Here is a 21,701-nt window from a genome sequence, read left to right as displayed (position 1 = left end):
GTTGTTGATCAGCTACTCACTAACCCTTTCTTTGCCTGGTTCCCTGATCACAAACGGGATGGACACCCCAGACGGCGTTATTCCTGTTAAGGATGGCCACATAAATCTGTCTTAGTCATAGGCCAGTGTCTGTGTGCACTGGGTTACAGTGGAGAGTCTATTTTTTTTTATAATTTTTTTTTTCTCTTTGAGGAAGCTTAGCCCTGAGCTAACTACTGCCAGTCCTCCTCTTTTTGCTGAGGAAGACTGGCCCTGAGCTAACATCCATGCCCACCTTCCTCTACTTTCTATGTGGGATGCCTACCACAGCATAGCGTGCCAAGCGGTGCCATGTCCGCACCCGGGATCCAAACCAGCGAACCCCAGGCTGCTGAGAAATGGAACGTGCGCACTTAACCACTGCGCCACCAGGCTGGCCCAGAGTCTATTTTTTCACTGTGGCTCGTAGCTAAAAAAAAAAAAAAAAAAAAAAAAATTGGAAAACCCTTGATATGGAAACATCTCAAAGAAAGAAAGGATGCAAACAGCCAAGGGTGGCTTCCTCTGAAGAGGAGAGGGTGCCTGGGCATGCGTTGCTTTTGCAATAAAACAAAGCCCTTTTTAAACCTTTTGGAAAAAATAAACATCCCTGCCTCAGTCTCCAGGAAGGAGGCTGGGCTGTCTGAGCTGTCAACAAGCTTCTGATGTGAAAAAGATGGAATCCCCACCCTGAGGGGCCCTGCCTCCCAGGGGGCTTCGGGGGCCCTCCCTGGGTTTTTTCCCACACATCCTTCTCTTCCCTTCCAGAAAGCCACAAGATCTTCCAAAAAGGAAACACGCCTTAAGTTGTCAGTCTTCATTTTCCCAAATGGAACGGGAGGCGCAGTCTGAGCGCCAAATTGGCTGGCGGAGCCCTGGGGAGGCGGCTGGAAGCCCCTCGCCACACGCACGCTGGCTTTCCTGCCATTTAGACCCATATGACAATATCGCTTTGGGAAAATCCGTGGCCCCCCAGCGCAGCCCGCCATCCCCACGAGCGCACGTTGTGTTGTAAATTTAGCGCGATCCTAAGTATTTTCCGTGTTGACGAAGAGGTTTCATGACTCCTTTGTGCCAACGCCTTCCAACGAATCCACCCAGGGTTACGACATACGTGTTGCACCAATGATCTCCTGTTGTAGACGTCACGGCCGGACATCGCACCCAGCACTTGGCCTTTCCTTTTTTCAGGACTAGGTCCTTTGGGCAAATTCCCAGAAGTGTGATTGCTGCAAATGAAAGCTTAGACCATTCCGGGCCCCTTGAATCGCTGCCAGCTGCTCTCCTGCACGGCTGGGACCCAGGCCTTTTTAGGGAACTGCCGCCTGGGACGGCTAAGTCACTGCCACCTCCGTCTGCTGCCATGAGACATCCGTGACCCCGGTGCCCGCGGCAGGAAGCAAGAGCAATGCAAGCAAGAGGGAGACTTCCTCTCCTCCTCCAGGGAGCGGCCAGGGCGGGAGACACAGCAGAGCGGACTCGGCCTGAGCGGGCCTCGGGGTCTCCTGGGCCAGGAGGGCGTCCCTCCGGATCTCCTTCCACGTGGGAACCTGCGGCCCGGGCCCTCGGCGTCCCGAAGCCAGGCCTGGGAGGATGGGCAGTTTTCCCGGCGGGCTTCATCAGCGGGCGTGAGGAAGAGTGTGGTCCAGAGTCTCACTTGGCTGGGGCTGCCAACAGACTCCCACAGACAAGGTGGCTTGTAAACAACAAGCATTTATTTCTCGCAGTTCTGGAAGCTGGGGAGTCCAAGATCGAGGCATAGGCAGGTTCGGTGTCCGGTGAGGGCCGTTTCTTGGTTCACAGACGCCCATCTTCCCTGTGCTCCTAGGGGTCTCTTCTGTGAGGGCACTCACCCCCTTCACAGGGGCTCTGCTCTCACCACCGGACCATCTCCCAGAGGCCCACCTCCTGACACCACTCCCTTGGGGGTTAGGATTCAGCATAGGAACTGGAGGAGGGGCCCACTCAGGCCGCAGCCCTGGGCAAATGCTAAGCAGAGACGACAAAGGCCATCTGTCCAGCCGGGGCGGATGGAAGGGTGGGGACCCAGCTCGGTGTCAGGGGCCCCCACGGCCCCCCACGAGGCCTGGGGCTCCTCGTAGCCAGAAAGCTGTGGCTTCTGCTTCCAGGCAAGACCCCGCACACTTCCCTGAGGGTGGGCAAGAAGTAAGGAGGCTGGCAAGCGCTTTCGGCGGCCCCCACCCCTTTCCAGAGTGTGGGCGCCTCCCCACTGCGAGTGTCTGCTGCCCAGAGCAGGGAGGAGGGAGAGAGAAAGAGGGAGGGGGCCGAAGACGGAAGGGAAAGAAAAGGAAAGGAGGGGCCAGCCCTGTGGCGCAGCAGTTAAGTTCGCATGTTCCACTCTGGAGGCCCGGGGTTCGCCGGTTCGGATCCCGGGTGCGGACATGGCACCGCTTGTCAAGCCATGCTGTGGTAGGCGTCCCACATATAAAGTAGAGGAAGATGGGCACGGATGTTAGCTCAGGGCCAGCCTTCCTCAGCAAAAAGAGGAGGATTGGAAGCAGATGTTAGCTCAGGGCTAATCTTCCTCAAAAAAATTTAAAAAAGGAAAGGAGACAGGACACGGAACGAGACAGAGGAGACAGAGATGAGGAAGAGAGAGCAGAGCCCCCCTCGGGGTGTCCGTGTCCTGTGAGCCCTTCAACACGACTCATGAATTGTCACAACCACGTCCGACACAGGAGCCACCGTCCCGGCCGCCCACTTAGGATCAAGACCAAACTCTTGCCGTGGCCTTTGACCTGGACCCCAGAAGCATCCTGTTGCCACCTCCAGCTCCCCCCTTTCCTCAAGGACATTAGTTAATCGATCGCCCTTTTGTTAAAGTCATTACGGCCCGTCCCGACACCTTCAGCTCAGCGACTTGTGGTCCGTCTCTGTGCCCCACGCCCCACCTCGGCCGCCAGATTTTTTTTTAATAAACTTTCTTGGGGCGAATAGTTTTAATTTCACAGACTGGATTATTTTAAGCGAGTCCCTGACCTCCTCTGTAAACACTTCGGCGTGAGTCTCTACGAGATCAGGGCTCTTTTGAAAAACCCTAACCACGAAACCACGAGGTGCCGGAAAAAAAGAGAGAACCATTTCTGAGTTTCATCCACCGTCGTCCCGTCTGGGTTTACGTTTTCCCGACGCGCTCATAAACATTCTTGAAAGAAGCTGGCTGGTTCGGAATAGGTCGCTGTGGCTCCAGCACCTGGCACCCCGCTCGTTTGGCACACAGTAGGTACTCCATAAATACTCGCTGGGGGAACAAAGAAGAGTAAAGAATGATAAAAACATTGTATCACATTTTCAGAGTACTTCTCAAGCTCTAATCCTGACGGCCGTGCAGAGAGGTAACACCTTCTGTGGCCTGCATTTTACAGAGGACACAACAGAGGCACAGAGAGGTGAAGCAACTTGCCTGAGGTCACACAGCGAGGGGGGTGACGCCTGAATGAACAGGCAAGGAGGGCGTGGGGAACTAGCTCACGGGGCCAGGTGTGCACTTGACCTCACAGCAGCCATCAGTCTGCGGGTGAGACACTGGGCCACACACGCCAGCAGGCTGAGCTGGGCCGGCTTCAGCCACTCCCAGCGGCGCCCCAGCAGCGTGCAGACGGCCGAGCACACGGCACAGTCTCCAGGGCTGGGGTTCCTCCCCTCCCCGCAGTCACCCACGTGGGCGCCCCCAGCCGCATCTGGGCCCTGCGGAGGAACTCGTGGCCTGCTCTCCCTCCTCCGGGCCCCAGAGGGAGGAGCAGAGGGACATCAGGCCACCCCGTCCCTGTTCGGTCACGCACAAGTATTTATTGATCGGTACTAGGCACCAGCCACAGGCACGGGAAGGCAGGCGCTTCCCACGGTGCAGGAGACGTGATGGCCACGACCGAGTTTGAATCCGGTGGGGAGAAGACAGGCCTTAGGGGGGACCCCCAAATGCGTTTATAACCGTCAAACTGGGGAAAGGACACAGGGCAGGATGTGGAGGCTCTAGTGCATCTGGGTGGGGCAGTCACAGAGGGCTTCCCGGAGGAGGTGAGGCGGAGGCGGAGGAAGGTACACTCCTGAAGTGAGCGGCTGAGTCCTCTTACGATTTATTTGCAACAACTCTAATTAGTAAAGTCCTACTAACAGTAATAATTCGGAAGGATGATCCCGTGGCTAACGACGGTGGGATGACGTTGTTCTGGATTTTTACAGACGGCATCTCCTTTCATCGTTACAACAACCCAACGGGTAGCGACTGTTCTAAACCCCATTTGATAGGTGAGGGGACTGAGGCTCAGGGAGGGGCAGGAACCGCCAAGCCTCAGCACTGGGTGTGAGCCCGTGTGAACCGGGCCGCCGGGCTCTCGGGATGCAGGCGCTGCCTGCGGCCTTTCCTCGCAGCTAAGAGGACCTGCATCCTGCTCGGCAGCTCCCCGGACCCGGCCTGGGGCTCCTGCCGTCCTTCGAGGTCTTCTCCCTTCTCTGACCTTGGACCCTCGTCTGCCACAAGGGGTCGGGGATGGGACGGGCCTTCGGAGCCACCGGCCCTGCACGACCGGCCTGCCGGGCACAGGCTCTCCAGCCAGAGGACCCGAGTTTGATGCTGGCTCCGAGGCACCATAGCTGTGTGACCCGAGGCAGGCTCTGCAACCTCTCTGAGCCACTGCTTGTGTCCCTGGAAAGGGGAGGTGACAGGAGGACCGACCATGGGCATTCCAGACAGAAGAAACAATGAGTGACTGAATGAGTGAGTAAACAAGCGTTCTGACAGCAATCATGGTGGAGTAGGTGGGAAGGAGAGAGAGACGCAAAAGAAACCACAGGAAATTCAACCAAGGCTTTTTAAGAGACTGATGCTCAAGTCAAGTCCTTTTTTTTTTTTTGTGCTGAGGAAGATTTGCCATGAGCTAACATCCATGCCAGTCTTCCTCCGTTTTCTAGCATGTGGGCCGCCAGTAATGTAGCTCCTCGCTTGGCAACTGAACCCGGGCCACCAAAGCAGAGGGCGCTGAACTTCACCCCTGGGCCACCAGAGCCGGCCCGCAATCAAGTCTTAATACATGAGCCAGGCGGAGAGGGAGGGAGAGCATTCCAGGCAGAGGACACTGCGCGGCTAAGGCCAGGGGGTTGACAGCTGGAGCTCGGCATTGCTGGCGCGTGGGAGGGAGGTGGGTGGAGAGAAGAAAGGCCGCTGGTAAGTCAGGGACGCGCCCCCGGGTCCCGGAGGAAGCGTTTGGATGCTGCCCTATGTGATAAGGAGTCAGAGAAGGTTTTGAGCAGCACGGTGGGGTCAGATCGGACCAGGCCTGGCTGCAGGGTCCCCAGCCGCCAACCCGCACCCCTTCATGGCCTCCAAGAGCGGGACTGGAGCCCAAACACATAACCCGCCACTGAAGGCTGAATCTTTTGTTACTTGTAAACAATGCTGGTTCCAGAAGCCCTTCCCACGCACCCGCCGCGGCCCAGAAGCCACAGCTGGAGTACTTGCTTCTGCCAGCCTGGGGGTCAGCCTTGAGTACACACTATCTCTGAAAATGTGACACCCGCCATTGTGTTCCCTGTAGGGCTGTGGTTGAGGACAGTGCTGTTGGCTCCAGCACGTCCCTGTGGCCCCTGGATAAGGGCCTGTCAGAGAAAAGCCTTGAGTTCTTCAGGACCAGGAAAGCCAGACTTCCCTCGAGCTCTTATTTGTTTCAACTTTGGAATGGTAAGAATCTTGAAATTCATTGTTTCCCTTTTTGCTCTGGCCACTAGGAAGCTCAGACCAAACACACATCCCAGTCTAGAAGCAGTACTGTGCTTTAACGTGGGTGTTGTTTTATTTCCCTTCCCTTCTGTTATTTTTTTAATCACAGTTTCCTCGTTTAAAAAAAAATCCCCTTGTATCTTTATTAGTTACTTCTAACCCATTTTGGCAAGAGGCCGAGTTGCAAATATACACACGCAATAATAATATCATTAGACCAGGGATTCTCGCCTTGGTGCTATTGATACTTAGGGCTGCAGCATTCATTGTTGGGGGAAGATGCTGTCCTGTGCATTGCAGGATGTTTAGCAACATCCCTGGTCTCTAACCACCAGATGCCACCAGCAAACCCCCCTCATGACAATCAAAGATGTCTGTTGCCAAATGTCCCCAGGGGCAAACTTGATTAGGACTCTCTGCTCTGGCTCGAGCCCCTTGAAGGCAGGAGGAGGGAGGTCCCTGATGTAACCAGGGCCTAGTTTGGGGCTGGAACTTGGCAGAGGGAGAGTGGCTGGTGGGAGAGAGGAACAAATGTGTGCCCCCCTTCCCCCCCCCCCCGCATCACCCCTCTCCAGGCATCCAGCCCATTAGCTCTTGCCCCCTCAAGCCTCACAGAAGCCCCGTGGGGTCAGCATTAAATCCTCGCTTCCCAGATAAAGGCGCTGGGGTCCAGAGAGGCTGAGCGAGTGGCCCCAGATCACACAGCAGGTGGGCAACAGGGCGAAGGACGCATTGGCCGAGAGGAACAGGGAGTGGTCTCTGTTAGAAAAGGATGGAAGCTGGGTCCTGCGGATTGAGTCGGGCAGGGGGGACCCCAGGGAAGGAAGTCCCAGCCTGAGAAAGGCCGTTGGTGGGCGTGTGACCCTCAGCCTGGGGGACTCCCGTGAGAACTGAAAATGAGGACAGGAACGTTCACAGCAGCATGACGGACAGTAACCGGCAGGGAACAACCCGGATGCCCCTCAGCAGATGAACGGATGGACAAAACGTGGTCTGTCCACACCGTGGAATATTCTCATCATAAAAGGAGCAAAGTCTGACACAGCGTGGCGACCAGCCTGGAGAACGCGATGCTCAGGGAAAGAGGCCCGACATGGAGGCCACGCTTTGTCCGATTCCATTGACCAGAAACGCCCAGAACAGGCGCATCCGCAGGGACAGAAAGGAGAGGAGCGGCCGCTCGGGGGCTGGGCGGGGTGGGGGGTAATAAGGGAAACGCACAGGGTGTCTTCTCAAGACAATGACCATGGTCTAAAGTGGACGGTGGTGATGGCCGCGCGACTCCGTCTGCTAAGAGCCGTTGATGGGACGGTGCCCTTCAAACGGGGACCGTATGGTGTGCGATGACATCTCAACAAAGCTGTTTAAAAAGAAAAAGCTGGGGGTGGGGGTACTCCAAGGCAGAGGAGCAGGCTCTCCCCCGCTTCTCCCTCTCACTGCAGAAGCCTCGAGAACGCCCCTCCCGGGGACGCGGCGAGTCCGTGAAATCTGAAAAGACGGCGCAGCCTTGTGAGGCTGGGGAGGAGACAAAAGCCTTCACTGCTGTCCGAGCTCCAGATCCTGAAGTCACACCCGCCCTCTTTCCCCAGGCCCCAAGTGACCCCGGCGATCGGCAGAGGGGCCCTCGCGGCCACCACCGTCTGGGGCCCTCGAATCCACGGCCCCTCTGCTCCTGGTGGCTTTCGGGGGGAGGCCCAGGAAAGGCAGAGAAGTTGGCGCTGACCCTGCAAAATAATGCAGCCCGGGTGGGCTGGGGTGGCGGGGGGACCCCACAAAGAAGCGAGTGTGCGAGGGGTTTGTCCGCGCACAATGGCCCCTCAGAAGCCCGTCCCCGGGGAACACAGAGGCGCTCTCTCGACGTGGCCTAAGAAAGAAATGTCTGTGTTCTTGCAGGGCCTGCCCCCTCGGGCGCCAGGCCAGGAATGTGCGGCCCAGGATCTATTACGTTTCTAAAATGATGCCTGGGTTCAGGCCTTGGGCAGAGGGAGAAGCCGGAGAGGATGTGGAGGGCGGGCAGGAAATCTTTAATCCAGCCCCTTGCACCCCAGCCTGCACGCCAGGCAGTGGGAGCTGAGCGCCCCTCCAGCAGATGCCAGGTCGGCCCTGAGCCTCAAAAGCCCTTCTGTGCAAAGCCTGGGCACTCAGCTGCTTTTCAACATCACTTCAGTGCCTTGCCTGATTGCTTGAGTTTTCCTTGGATCAAGGGAGTTGGGGGCGGAGGGGGGGGGGGGGGGCGGGGATTGGGATGGTGTCCTTGGGCAGCCCAGTTTGAGGAGCAAACGAGAGAAAGAAAATTCCTGCTGGTCAAAATCTAGAAGTGGGAGCACAGTTGCTGTATAGGGTTGTGCAGGTTGTGCACTGCACAACTGCAAAGGGTGCTCTTCTCAAATACAGAGTCATACTGTGGGCAACCTATACAACCCTTCGAGGTGGCCCATAATGTATCAGAAGGAAGACCAGCTGGCTCCTGCGGCCAGGGCTCACTCTTGGGTGGAGCTGGGCGGGTGTGAATCAGTGGCAGCCAGGATGTATGTGGAGGATAGATCAAGACCCCAACAGGAATGTCAATCCTGTTTGAAATATTTAGACACCCCCGCCACGAGAGAGGAAGGAAAAGTCAAGGGAGTAGAACCTCCAAATCTGGAGGTTGCCAGAAAAAAACAGAGGACGCCCAGTGAAATTTGAATGTCAGATGAACAATGAATCATTTCTTAGCATAAGTATGTCCCCAATATTATGCGGGATATACTTATGCTAAAAAATTATCTGTTGTTTATCTGACATTCAAATCGAACGAGGCGTTCTCCATTTTTATTCCCTAAACCCAGCGTCCTTCCCCACAGAGGACAACCCTGTAAAGCTCTGTGCCACCCACCAGGGCCTGGAAATAGCTGGTGAACCAGCCACAAAGCAGGAGCAAGTTCCCCGGAGCAGGACTGTGGGCGGGATATGAGTGTGACTGTCTCGTATCCACACACACTGATGTCACCCCCGCGGCCTCCTGCCTCCCCTGGGGCTCAGAAATCGCCACCTGGCCTGGCCACGAGGTTCATCTGAGCGTGGGTGCCCGCATGGCCGCGGGGCCGTGGGGAGGATGGAGAAAGCCAGCCTCGGAGCCTGGGGACCTCAGGACCCTGCCCACGGCCCCCCGAAACTGGAGGAGGGAACCCTGCGCAAGGCCTGCCCGGCCCGGGTTTTACCACGGGGCCTCTCCGGGAAGCCAGACCAGGTGGTTTCAGGCCAGGGACGCTGGGAGCCACGGTGGCCTCGGGCTCCAGTGCCCTCTCAGTCATCCGAGACGGGGTCAGTCAGCGGGGTGGGCGGTCCTGGGCTTCCTGGAAGGCAGGTAGAGAACGAAGAAGGAAGGGCCTTAGGTTTCCATGGGAGTGGCTGGCTGACCTCTTGTGGGGCCACCTGTGGCCGGAGCCAACTGCGTGTGGCCGGTGGGCAGGGGAGCAGGACACTCAGGCACAGGGAAGCGGGACAGAACGTACCTCAGGGCCTGGACCTGCCCCGACTCCCCAGCCCGGCTCCCCACTTCTCTGCTCATCCAGCCCCGGGAAGGCGGGGTGGGGGGGGAGGGACCGAAGGGACGTGCCTAGGCGATGAGTCAGCTCTGGGGGAACAGCCCCCCCGCCAGAGCGGAGGGATGGGCCCCATCTCAGCCGCCCTGTGGCTCCCGGAGACTCGTGGGCGCCTCCCCAGCACCCCAGGGTCCTGTCCCTGGAGATGCACAGCGGCCCTTTTCCCTGCAGAAGCTGTCCCTTGTGGGGGCATCACCGGGGCCTGAGATGCCCCCTTCCCACGAGACGGCCAGCCCATCCGCTTCCTGACTCGAGTTTTTGTTTCCTCTTCAGATCCCCGTGGGGTGGAGAGGACGAAGGACGCTCACGGAGCCAAAGAGACCAGAGCTGCGTCCCCTGGGGGGACGTGCAATGCGGCCAGCCATCAGGTCCCCAGCCATCACGTCCCCAGGGCTGCTTTCTCCTAATTATCTAGGTAATTCAGGGTGGCAGACCCTGTTCTGCCTGTTTAGACCTGCCCCACCGCCAAGGCATCAGTAATTCACATTCTCCTCTGGGACGGCCAAGTCCTGCAGGGCAGGGACCCTGCTGCCTCAGCCGGGGCTCCTGGAAGAGCCCCAGAGGGAGGAGGCAGTCAGGGAAGGCTTCCAGGAGGAAGCAGCTCTGGAGGAAGCCGGGGTTGACTGAGGGAGGGGCGGGAAGGGCGTTGTCACGGGGAGACAGCGAGATGGAAGGGGTGTGTGTGTGTGTGTGTGTGTGTGTGTGTGTGCTCGCGGGCTCAGCAGGCAGGGAGGCCCTGGGCAGGTAGCTGGGAAGACGGGGTGGCTAGAGAAAAGGCCGACCAGAAGGAGCGTCCTGGACTCGGGACCTGGAATCGAGAGCCGGCCTCGCCCTGCCACATGCTGCCCGTGACTCTGGGCCAAGCCACGTCACTCCCTGCGCCTCGGTTTCCTCAACTCTAAGATGGGGACAAAGATGGAGGTGAATGTCGCTGCTCGGCGGGGTCTGGGCCGGGCCCTGGGACTCGCACGCTTACCCGCCTCCAGGCACACCTCGAGCCTTCCCACGCCACCACCAGGAAGCAGGAGGCGCTGCCCTCCCCACGGTACAGACGGGGCAGCTGAGGCTCACGCAGGTCCCGGGGCGAGCAGGGCTGGAACCCGGTCCAGTGGCACGAGGCCCCGCTTCTCGCGGGTGATGCTCCTCGGGACGCAGATGCAGTGGTCCCCCTCTGTCCCTTCTCCTCCCTCTGGCTGCCACGACACATTAGCACAGGCCGGGCGGCTTCAGGAAACCAGCAGTGTGTTCCCTCACGGCTCTTGAGAGCAGAAGTTCAGAATGAAGCCACTGGTGGGGCTGGCTCCCTTGGGAGACTCAGGGGAGAATCTGTTCCACGCCCCTCTGTCAGCTTCCGGGGGCTTTGGGCTGATGGGGTTTGGGACACCCTACCCCGAAATACTGCACCTTGGCATGTGGAACTCCTCAAGCTGCTCCCTTTGTCTTGTCAATTCTTCACAAATTTTATTGTATTTTATTTTATTTGGAGAGGAAGATTGGCCCTGAGCTAACATCCGTGCCAATCTTCCTCTATTTTGTATGTGGGTCACCACCTCAGCGTGGCTGACAGTGGCTTAGGTCCACACCTGGGAACGAAACCCAGGCCACCAAAGCGGAGTACGCCGAACTTAACCACTAGGCCGCAGGACCGGCCCCAATTTATTATTTTCTTAATTGCAGTAAAATTCACATCACATAAAATTCACCATTTGAAAGTGAACGATTCAGTGGCATTTAGTCCGTTCACAATGTTGTGCAAACATCACCTCTGTTTAGTTGCAAGATATTCCGTCACCCCAGAGGGAGACCCGTGCCCCTCAGCTGGCCCTCCCCTCCCCCCGGCCCCCGGCCGCCACGGATCTGCCTTCCGTGTCTGTGGCTTCGCCGATTCTGGCCATTTCCTGTGAGTGGAGTCCCACAGCATTTGTCCTTCTGGGTCTGGCTCCCTTCGCTCAGCACGGGGTCCATCCCCGTGGTCTCATATACAAGACATTCGCTCCTGTCTGTGGCTGAGTGCTGTGTGTCCCGTGGGTGGACCACATCTTTCTGCCTCCACTGGTCGCGGGTGCACGCCGGGCTGTTTCCACCTTTGGCTCTGTGAGCGTCTTATTTTCAGGTGTGTCTGCTAGAGAACCGCCAAGTGCCTCTGTGCACGCACCACGCTTCAGTCGGATCAGCCCGACCCCGGACGGCAGCGGGGAGGTCAGTGGCCGCTCTGCTCCAAGATCCCGGGGAGACCTGCCAGCTAGGGCCGGGCACACGCCCACTGGAGCCGGGTCTGTGCGCCTCACTCACAGCTGTTCCTCCAGCACCCAGGGCAGGGCACCCAGCACAGAGCACCCAGTTCAGGGCACTGAGTGCAGAGTACCCATCTAAGGGCACCCAGCTCAGGGTACCCAGTTCAGAGTATCCAGCTCAGGGCACCAAGCCGAGCTGCACTCAGCACCGAGCACCCAGCACAGAGCACCTATCTCAGGGCACCCAGCTCAGACTACTCAGCGCAGTGCACCCAACTCAGGGCACCCAGCACAGAGTACCTATCTCAGGGCACCCAGCACAAGTACCTATCTCAGGGCACCCAGCACAGGGCACCCAGCTCAGACTACCCAGCACAGAGCACCCAGCTCAGCCCCTAGCTGATGGATGCTGGCAAACACATACACTGGAAGAGGGAAGGAAGGGAGGGAGGGGGGAAGGCAGGCAGGCACACAGTGTGGTCTGGGGAAAGGGAGGCAGGAAAACCCGCGGGGACAGGACAGTGGGGCAGGAGAGCGGGGGCCCCAGAAGGAGAAGCGAATCCTGGACCCCGTGCCCTGCGGTCTGAGTGGTCCAGGTGGCAACTCAGCAAAAAGTGAAGCTGTGTGTGTTTGTGTGTGCATGTGTGTTAACGGAAACAAACACTTGGCCTTTGCCTCGGGTTCCTGGCGCAGGGCCCCTGACACCCTCGGAATTTCCTGAGCCGCCAGAGTGGGTTTGGCGGGCAGATGTGATGACTCAGGGTCGGGGCGGAGGGACAGAGACACCCTCAGGATGGGAGCTGATCACGGAAAACCCACCTCGTGCTTTGGGGTGAGACCTTGAGCGCCCCCCCTCCACCCCCGAGCCCAGGGAGGGCGAGGGGCCCGAGAGCGAGCGCCACCACCCGTGGCTAAGGATGGCCGATCACGCCTCCGGGCAAGAAACCGCGACACAAATCCCGAAATGACGGGGCTCGCGGCTTCCGGCTTGGCTAACACACCACGTGCCACAAGGGTAGCACGCCCCAACTCCAGGGGACAGAGCCCCCCGTGTTCGGGACCCTTCCAGACGCTGGCCTACGTCCCTCGCCACCCGGCTGTTCACCTGGATCTTTTCTGAGAAACTGTAGGAGTGAGGATGGCACTTCTCCCGGGTCTCTGAGTCCTTCTAGCAAATCATCGAAGCTGAAGTCGGGTGTGGGACCCCCGAATTTGTGGCCGGCCGGACAGAAGCACAGGCAGCCTGGGGACCCCTTCATGGCTGGTGGCTGAAGTCGGGGACAGTCTCGTGGGACGGAGCCCTCGACCCGTGGGGTCTGCGCCAACTCCGTGAGTCAGACCTGAACTGAACTGTGGACACCAGCGGGGTCGGAGGCTCAGTGAGTGGGGTCCCTGGGCTCCTCCGGGCTTTCGTCACTGGGGACGGGCTGACAGCAGGATGCTTTTCTTCCTGGCGATAGAGCCAGGTGATGGCCTTGCTTCCGAGGGGTGGGGTGTTTCTGGGGGGCTACACAGGACTGTCGCGAGGAGAGCTGAGAGGATGCAGGCTGAGAGCCCGGCCCCCCAGTGGGGTCAGAGGAGGAAGCCCCCCGTGCTGTTAGCAGGTAACAGGCAGCATCCCAAGGCCCCTGAATGTCCCGTGAACGGGTGGGCACTTGACTCTGTGGGCAAGAGGCTGCCAGCTCAGCCCCCTTCAGGGGCCAGACCAGCAACAGAAACAGGTGAAGCAAGCAGCGTGTGACGATAACCCCATGGCCTCCTCAGCCAATAGTTACCTTCCCCGCTTTTGAAGGCAACAGGGGCAAAGCTGGACATTTCCATTCCGTAAGAAAATCGGCAGCACAAGGATGACAACATGAGCATGAATCCACAGCTTTCTGTCGGGGAGACAGACAACAGGGAGTGGTGGGGTCTGCGGCAAAGTGGAGCAAGGCTGCATCTCAAGGGCATCTCTGGCAGCTGCCCTTCCAGGACGTGGCAACAGCATGTCCAGCAACTCGCCATCTGTGAGTTTCTACAGGAGGTCTTTCTGTTGGGCAAACTGGCAGGGCCGAGGCATTAATACCCCAGATGCAGCTCCACCAACGCCAGACAGGAGCCAGAAGGAGACACCCAGCTCCCTCGCACACAGGGCGTGTTCTGCGTGAGTCTGGTGCGCAGGTCCTTTCCCTTCCCGGCCTCTCTTCGCATCCCCCACGGGTGCTTCCTGGATCCCCTCCCTCCTAAATGACTGGCCCCGAGATGCGGGTCCCAGAGCCTGCTTCTGGGGGCCCCGACCGAGGAGAAGGGACCAGCGGCACCTGGGTTTTGCCGGGTGGGCAGGCAGGCCCAGCATTGCGAGACCTTCCAATTTTTGCAAAGAAACCAGCATCCAGGGTCTGCTGTGAAACCTTCAGAGGTTGCATGGCCAGCTCCAGTTAAACACAGCAAAACAAAATAAAACGGAACACCACCAACCACGTCTGCGGGCGCTTTGGGCCTCGGCCGGCCTGCAGCGCAAAGCTGCAGGGGGCGCGCAGGAGGGGCTCCAGCAACCCACCGCGGCGGCCTGGGTGGGGACGGCGAGCAAGGCCCCGTGGGGGGCCATGCAGCCTGGCCTGTTTAGGGGACCCAGCTGGAAGCATCTGGAAGGCTCAGCTCGGGCGGCCGTGGCCCCAGAGTAAACAAGCAACAGGATCCTTTTGCCAACACGCAGACCCCGAGCCGCGGTGACCCCTGGGCTCCGGGAGGGAGACCCCCGAGGACCCCTCCAGCGCGACAGCCGAGCTGAGGCCGGAGCCCCCAGGAGGAGGCAGCCCACAAGAGCCGGGTCCAGACTCCACACTCGGGAACTCCTGTTAATTCTGTGCAGATGGAGCAAACGCTTTACAGATTCCAGCCCCCACCCCGCCCCCTGCTCTCCTCTTGCAGGGGAACCAAAAAGGGCGTCTCGGGATTGTCTTGGCACCATTTCCCGTGGTTATTTAAAGCTTTTCTGCCACCTTTTCAGGATTTAAATTAAGAATACGGGTGTCAAGAGTACAGGCGGATGATGTCAAATTTTCAGTGTGTGCTGGTCTACAGGCAGCCAAACCCGTCCAGGCCTGTTCGAAATCATTTAATACATTTCGTAGATTTTAAGCTGGGACTATTTTCGCTCGGGGGTGGGGGAGGAGAATGGAAACTCCTGAGAGCTGACCTTTCATGCGCCCCCCCAGAAGCCACATATTTCATATACTGTTAGCTCATTTAATCCTCATCATGACCCAAATAGCTATAAAGCTTTGTCTCCTTAAGATATCTTTTTAGAAACCTACGTCAAAGGGAATTTGTTGGCTTACATAACTGGAAAGTCTGTGGTGAGGACTTCAGGCATGGATGGATCCAGGAGCTCAAATGCTGTCATCAGGAATCTCTCTTTATTCCTCTCTCGGCTCTGCTCTGCTCTGTGACTGTTTCACTCTCAGGCAGGCCCTTCTCTTACAGTGGCAAAGACGGTCCCCAGTAGAAGCTCCAGGCTTCCAAACAGTCAAGCAACCCCAATTGAAAAAGAACAGCTCTTTCCCAGAGGTGTCGGCAGAAGTCCCGTGCCTGAGTTCCATGGGCCCAGCTTGGGTCAGGTGCCATCATCGGACCGATCGCTCTGGTTAGGGTGATAGACTTTTCTGATCACATGCCCACCCCTGGAGGAGGAGAGGGTCAGCCCCACTAAAATACCCGTGGCAACGGGGAGTCACTGTCCCCAGAAGGGGTGCCGGACACTGGGCGCTCAAAAGTAACAGACGCCTGCCCCAGCGAGGCGTGTGAGAAGAAGAGATGAACCCCGTGACATCAGCAGGGCTGTCGTGACCGTGGTGCAGGTTGCGCACTGCACATCTCTAGGGGGCTCCAGTTACATCCCCTGCCGTCGTACATTCACTTCCATGTGCATCGTAACAGATTTCCAACAATGGCAGTTAAGCGTCTTATGATCGAAAAAATTAATTGAAAACCGTGGCCACAGTAGGTGGCAGCTCTCGCCATCCCCAGGTGGCAGCTGCTTCCTCTCTCCCCGAAGCTGGGCCACCCGTGACCTGCTGTGACCACAGAATGCAGCGGGAGGGGCGCTGCAGGGGCCGAGCTGGGCCGCGGGAGGCCGGGTCACCACTGTCCCCTCTCGGAAGGCTGTCCAGGCCAGCGCGGCAGGAGGCGCACGGACCATGCGTGAGACCTGGGGGTGGAAGGGGGGGACTCCCCGGGGGTCAATGGGTCAGAGGCGATGACAGTGTTCCCGGGGATAACCCTCTAAATAAACTGCCTGCACCCACATCCTCGCCTCCGAGGCTGCTTCTGGGGGAACCGAGGCTGAGACAGGCTTCTCAGGAGACCCTGAGTGCCCCTGTGCTGTGGGCTGAAGGAACCCAGGGACGGAGCTCTGAGCAGAAAGAGATAAACATTTTCTTATAATCTTTCATTCATTCATTCAACAAACAGTCAACAGCCTCCGGCTACATGCCAGCACCGGGGATGGAAAGAGCCCAGAACCTGGCATCAGCCCTGAGACATGGGCATGTCACCAGGCCTCTCAGACTTCATTTAATCCCCACAGTAGTCCTATGAGATAAGCAGGCGATGTCATGGTCCCCATTTGTCAGATAAGGAAACAGAGGCACAGAGAGGTTGAGTGACTTGCCCAAGGCCACACAGCTAGGCACTGGCAGAGCCAGGATTGGAACCCAGTCAGATCCCGTGTTCTTAGCCGTTTCCTCAGGAGTTCCGGCATCTGGGCTGACTGAGGAAAGTCCCAGAATTTAGGACTTGCTCCCGCAGATGGTCTGAATCTGTTCCATAATACTTGTAGGAATGATCTTATTCTTTTACTTTTCTGAGTCTGAGGAAATTGGGATCGGAGCCCCCTTGCCAGGGGCCAGGCCTTTGCCACTCAAAAGCCGCCTCCCCAGAGAGTCCCCACAAGCCGCTCCCAGACAGCCCAGCTCCACCCTCTCGGACCCCAGGTGTCCACAGCATCTCTCACCTCTGCTCCCAAAGCTTGCCTTCTCCCAGCCCCACCCCGGGCTCTGGGGGCTGAGTCATCACCTGACTAAGGCGGGTTGTGGCGATTGCTTCAGAAACCGGCCTGTGACCCTGGCTGGGTCGATGAGACTCAGCCCTAGGACTCTTGCAGAAGCTGTTCCGCAAGAGGAAATCTCCACTCGGCTGGTTCGATAGAAGCCTGGGGCCATGAGGCACCATCTTTGCCAGCAGGTGGAGAGTGTCCACCTGAGAGTGAAGCCAACAGAAAGCAAACCAGGGCTGAGAGATGGAGACAGATCCCGGACAACACTGCCTGAGCCCCTGGATCCAGCCGTGCCTGAAGCTGTAGCGCTCCTGACTTTCCAGCGACACAAAACAATACGTTCTGCTTTGGCATAAGCTAATTCCAGCGGGATTCTGTTATTTGCAGTTGGATGAGCTCTGCCTGAAGGACGAGGCTTTAAACAACCAGGGCCTGTTGATTCTCCAGGGGCCCACGGCAAACACAGCCCTTCAGAACACAAAAACACAGCTGCTCTTTGAAAGAGGCGGAGAGAGGGGAAAATACTTTGCATTCTCTTGCGATGAATCAGGAGCCAAAATAAGACCTGGTTCATTTCTCAAGCGGGTTATCCTGCCCAACCGCTATTACTCATCCCAGCCCCGACCAGCCCGAGGTTGGCGTGGCCCTGGCCCAGGGAGCCTGCCGTGCTCAGAGCCTCCCCAGATTTTCCACGCTCGTGTGAAAAGCGTGTGCGTCGTGGCTCCTTCTCCTCCGGCTCATCCTCCTGGGAGCTGGGCTGTCTGGAGCTCCAGGGTCCAGCCAAGTCAACCCCTAACAAAACGCAGGGATGCACAGGGAGCCTCTGGAAACCTCGCCCCTGCAGAGAGGTCCAGAGAAGCTGGCCTGGCCGCTTCTTACTGAGCAGCGGGCTAGCACAGGACCTCAGCATCAAGGAGGGGTCAGCCGGGGATAGATGAGGAAAGGCTTCAAAGGTTGGGCCGAGGAGGTGAGACTCTGGAAGGACGGAGGGCACGCGGGGAGATGCTAAAGGGGGAACGGAGGCACCACCTCCTCTGGGCTGAGGCCCCCTAGAGACAGCCTGAGATGCGATGTGGGTGCACGTGGCTTTTGGGGGGCCGGTTCCCAGCAAGAGGGGTGTCATTCCTTCTGGGCTGCAGCGGGGCGGGTCAGGGTGGGAGACGGCCGTCCGCTGGTGGCAGCCGAGGCTCCCAGCAGCCGGGTCAAGAGGGTCAGGGCGGCCCCTCCTTTCTCCTGGGGACCACACACCGGCCTCGGGGTGGCAGGGCCTCGGCGACGGGTCCGGCGGCGGCTGGCGGGCGGGGCTCAGGGCCGGACGCCGGGGCTCCGGCTTCGCCTCCTGCTCGGGGTGCAGCCGCCCCACCCGGAGCTGCGGAGGTGCGCGGCGTGCAAGACCATATGCAGGGGACACGCGACCGTGTGCTCACGCTCCTCCCTCCGGAGCCCGCTGCGTGGAAGGCGCCCCCAAAAGCCTCGGTTTGGCACCCACCTCCCGCTGCCCCAGGCCGGGGGCGTGAGGAAGTGTGGGTGTCAGTCACCAGCTGTGGGCGGGGCTTCTGGAGCCTTCCCGGCACCCGCAGCCACGGACGACCCTCCACGGGCGCAGGTGCTCCCAGACCCCTGGCCTCTGAGGACAGTCCTGGCTCCCCAAATCCCCTCGCACTCTGAGTCCCTCTGGATGAAAACCTACCTCGATGGGCGTGAGATTCAGGTCTGGAGCATAAAGAGGGGTGACTCGTCAGAGATGCAGGAAGCCCACTCCTGGCCTTGAACCAGAATTGCTTCAAACCCTCCAATGACCCCTAGGGCCCCGAAGACAAGCCCCACCTTCTCGCAGGCCATGCTCTTCCGGGAGATCTCTTGGGCCTCGTTGCTCACCGTGACCCTCCTCCTTGTGCCCTGGCTTCTCAAAACGCTGATGAGTCCCTATTGTTCCATGTGCTCCTGCCCCTGGGCCTTTGCACGTGCTATTCTCTCTGGCTGGAATGCCTTCCCCTACCTCCTCCCTGCCTACTTGTCCTTCTGCTCTGGCCTCCGGCCTCCTCTCACTCCGGGAAGCCTTCCCTGACCCCAGCCCCTCTGGGTGGGACCCTCCTTCCTGTTCCCCACCCCCGCCCCCACCTCCCCACTCTGTGCCACCTCTCTCCTTGATCACTTGCCTCCCCAAGAAGACTGAGCACCCCAGGGGGCAGCCCTGGAGCTTGACTGACTTGCTGTCGGCTGTGCCAGACACTGCAGTTGCTCAAGAAACGGGTGTGGCATGAACGAATGAAAGCCGATGAGCGGGGTGGGCGGCCCCCTCTGCCAGCGGGCTGAGCGGGTCCCACCACTAATTACATCCACTTACACGGTGCCAGGCAGCATGCTACACCAGTCCACGGTCCTCCAAGCTGATTTTGAGCGCGGTTTGTGACGGCCAAACATCCCGGGGTATCTTTATTGATGACGTACACCTCCCCATCCAATTAGAATTTGCCGTCGCCTCTGTCTCAAGGATGACAGGTGCCGCCCCCCAAGTAGCAACAGCTGTGATAACAGGTCGGGGCCGCTCTCGATGTTTCCAGCTCAGCTAGGCACTGGCTGTGTGTTTTTTTTATATTATTGTCTCTTATATTTATATTATATTTATATTTATACTTTATATATATATATACTTTATATATATACTTTATATTAGTGTCTGCACATTTGCAGAAACTGAGGCCTAACGTGGTTAAAGTCGTGGCTCACAGCAGGTGGTGGCACAGGGATGTGGCCCCGGGGGCAGAGATGAGTAGCCGGGCCACAGTGGGCTGAGCGCACAGTAGGGCAGGTGGCTGTGGGGGGTGTGTCGGACTCCTGGGGCTGCTGTCATCACCTGCCACCAACCGGGGGGCTTCAAACAATAGAAATGGACTCCCTCGCAGTTTCTGGGGGCGAGAAGTTTGAGATCAAGGGGTCGGCAGGGTCGCGCTGCCCCGGGAGGCCTCACAGGTCAGTTCTTCTCGCCTCTGCCAGCCTCCGGTGGCTCCTCGTTCCGTGGCTTGTGGCCTCTCGCGGCATCTCTGGGTCTCAGATCTCCCCCACCTTTCTCTGATAAAGACAGCGATCACTGGATGCAGGGCCCACCGTCCATCCAGATCCTTAACTTGATGACATCTGCAAAGACCCTCTTTCCAAATAGGGTCACAGTCACAGGCACCGGTGGGTAGGACCTGGACGTATCTTTTGGGGGTCCCCGCTACAGGTGCAGGGAGAGAGCAGAATTAAGCAATCAGCGGCCCCTCCACGGGGGCTAAGAGAGGTGAGAGGATGGCCGGAGCCGGGAGAGGAGGTGAGGGGGGCACAGAGAGGGACAGAGACAGAGAGGGCCGCCAGGCTCCCTTCCCCACTGGAGACCTCACTTACAGAGTGGGGAGCGGCCAGGGAGGACACAAGGCCCCCCAAGTCCCAGCTCCAGACTGACAGCTCATGGACTCCGGGCCCCCCAGCCTCTCGCAGTCCCACCTGCTCGCCGGGGCCTCGGGCCCACGTCCCGGTGCACGAAGTCCTTGGCGGGACCCAGCCCGGGGGAGGAATGCAGAGCCAGACCAGGGCTGCTGGCCGGACTCCAGGCCCAGGGAGACGCCCCCCGGGCCCTGCTATCAGTCCTGCAGACGCCACCAGACCTCCTCCCGGAGGACAGACTCCAGCCTCCACGTGGTGACCCCGCTGTGCCCTCAGCCCCGCAGGGTTGGAGTGTCCCATGCGCCTGGCCGCCCCCAAAAGGCCGAATGCCTAGAATGCCACAGGATTCCCACGGTGGCCCTTCTCCCGGCCCCAGGGAAGGAGCAAAGGCTGGCTCTGGGGTGGGGGTGGGAGGGCCCAGGGTACCAAGAAGAAAAGAATGGAAAACATCTCATTGATTACATGTCGAAATGTCAGTATTTTGGATTACATAAAATATATTGTTAAAATTAATTTCTCCCGCTTCTTTTCATTTTTTTTAATGCAGCTACAAGGAAATTACAATGACACTCATGACTCACATAAATTATCTTTCTGCTGGGGGAGACTGGCGTCAAGGAAGTGCCCGCTGTGAACATTCTCAGAAGGTTACCCAGACGCGTGCGTTCTCCTTGTGCTTCTAAAATTGCTCCTGTCCCGTCAGTGGCCGGCCCGGCGGGGATGCGCCAGGCAGGGCGTAATTGCTGCCCTCTGCTCACCTCCGGAGGCACACGCTGTTCCCATTTTTCTTGCGATCAGTACCTCTGAGACACACACTTTCGAACTAGCGCTGGAGATATCTGGAAATAAAGTCAAATCTTTGTATATGATGAAAATATTTTGGAAAAGAAATATCCAGTCTTAAATCAACAGAAATAAAATCTAGGTACATCTTGAATAAACAAAACAAAATGTAATTTTGGAAGGGGTGCCTAGGCTGGGCCAGGCTCCCCGGGGGATCGGGGTGTCCCCGCTGGGGCCCCTGCCCGCCTGCCCTTTGAGAGTCATGCGACTTCTGCCCGGGGTTTCCCTCTTTTCAGATGACTCTGCCACAAAAAGATGGGCATCGTGAACACACGAGGCGCCGTGTGACAGTCTCCTGACCCGTCTGCGTGGGCAGCGCCCTCGCCCTGACTGGGGCGGGCACCAGGTCTGTCCCGTCTGCTCCCGGCCACAGAGGAAGGGGACCTGGGAGGACTCTGACCACAGTGCCACTCGCTCCATCCTCCCGCCCGAGCCTGGCAGGCTGCTCAGTCAGGGCCCGGGACCCTGGCTATTTACCCCGAAGGGAGCCCGGGGCTTCGGGGATTCCTGAGCTCTGGGAGGTGGGGCCAGCTGTCACTATCTTCAGCATCTTACTGGGGGGCATCTCCTGGATCGGGACCCTTTTGCTGTCCACTTCCCCGGGCCTGAGCCTTTTTCTTCCTTATTAACATATTTTGAGCATGTTCCGGGTGCTGACACCACACAAACCGTATCTCGTTTCATCCCTACACACCTTCGAGGGAGGAGCTATCATCGCTTTCCCTATTTCACAGATAAGGACACTGAAGCACAGAGAGGTTAAGTGACTGGCCCAAAGTCACACAGCTCAGGGCCCGTCTTCATGCCGCCTCTGTGAGGAAGGG

At 58.4% G+C, this 21,701-nt stretch overlaps 1 long non-coding RNA gene across 2 annotated transcripts; it reads left to right on the top strand.

Moving 5' to 3' along the window:
• The first annotated feature begins 508 nt into the window (after positions 1–508).
• LOC123276879 (uncharacterized) lies at positions 509–21,053 on the top strand. Of its 2 annotated transcripts, none has more exons than XR_011494302.1 (4): positions 509–3,258; positions 5,574–5,716; positions 9,613–17,575; positions 20,582–21,053. It is a non-coding gene; the product is annotated as an uncharacterized lncRNA (long non-coding RNA). The 2 variants fall into 2 exon arrangements; XR_011494303.1 differs by having other exon boundaries at positions 509–4,756.
• Positions 21,054–21,701: the final 648 nt, after the last annotated feature.

This window comes from Equus asinus, chromosome 14, assembly GCF_041296235.1.
Source record: "Equus asinus isolate D_3611 breed Donkey chromosome 14, EquAss-T2T_v2, whole genome shotgun sequence".
Lineage (NCBI taxonomy): Eukaryota > Metazoa > Chordata > Mammalia > Perissodactyla > Equidae > Equus > Equus asinus.
Note: the sequence above shows the minus strand (reverse complement) of the source record. Positions and strands in the feature narration are given on the sequence as shown.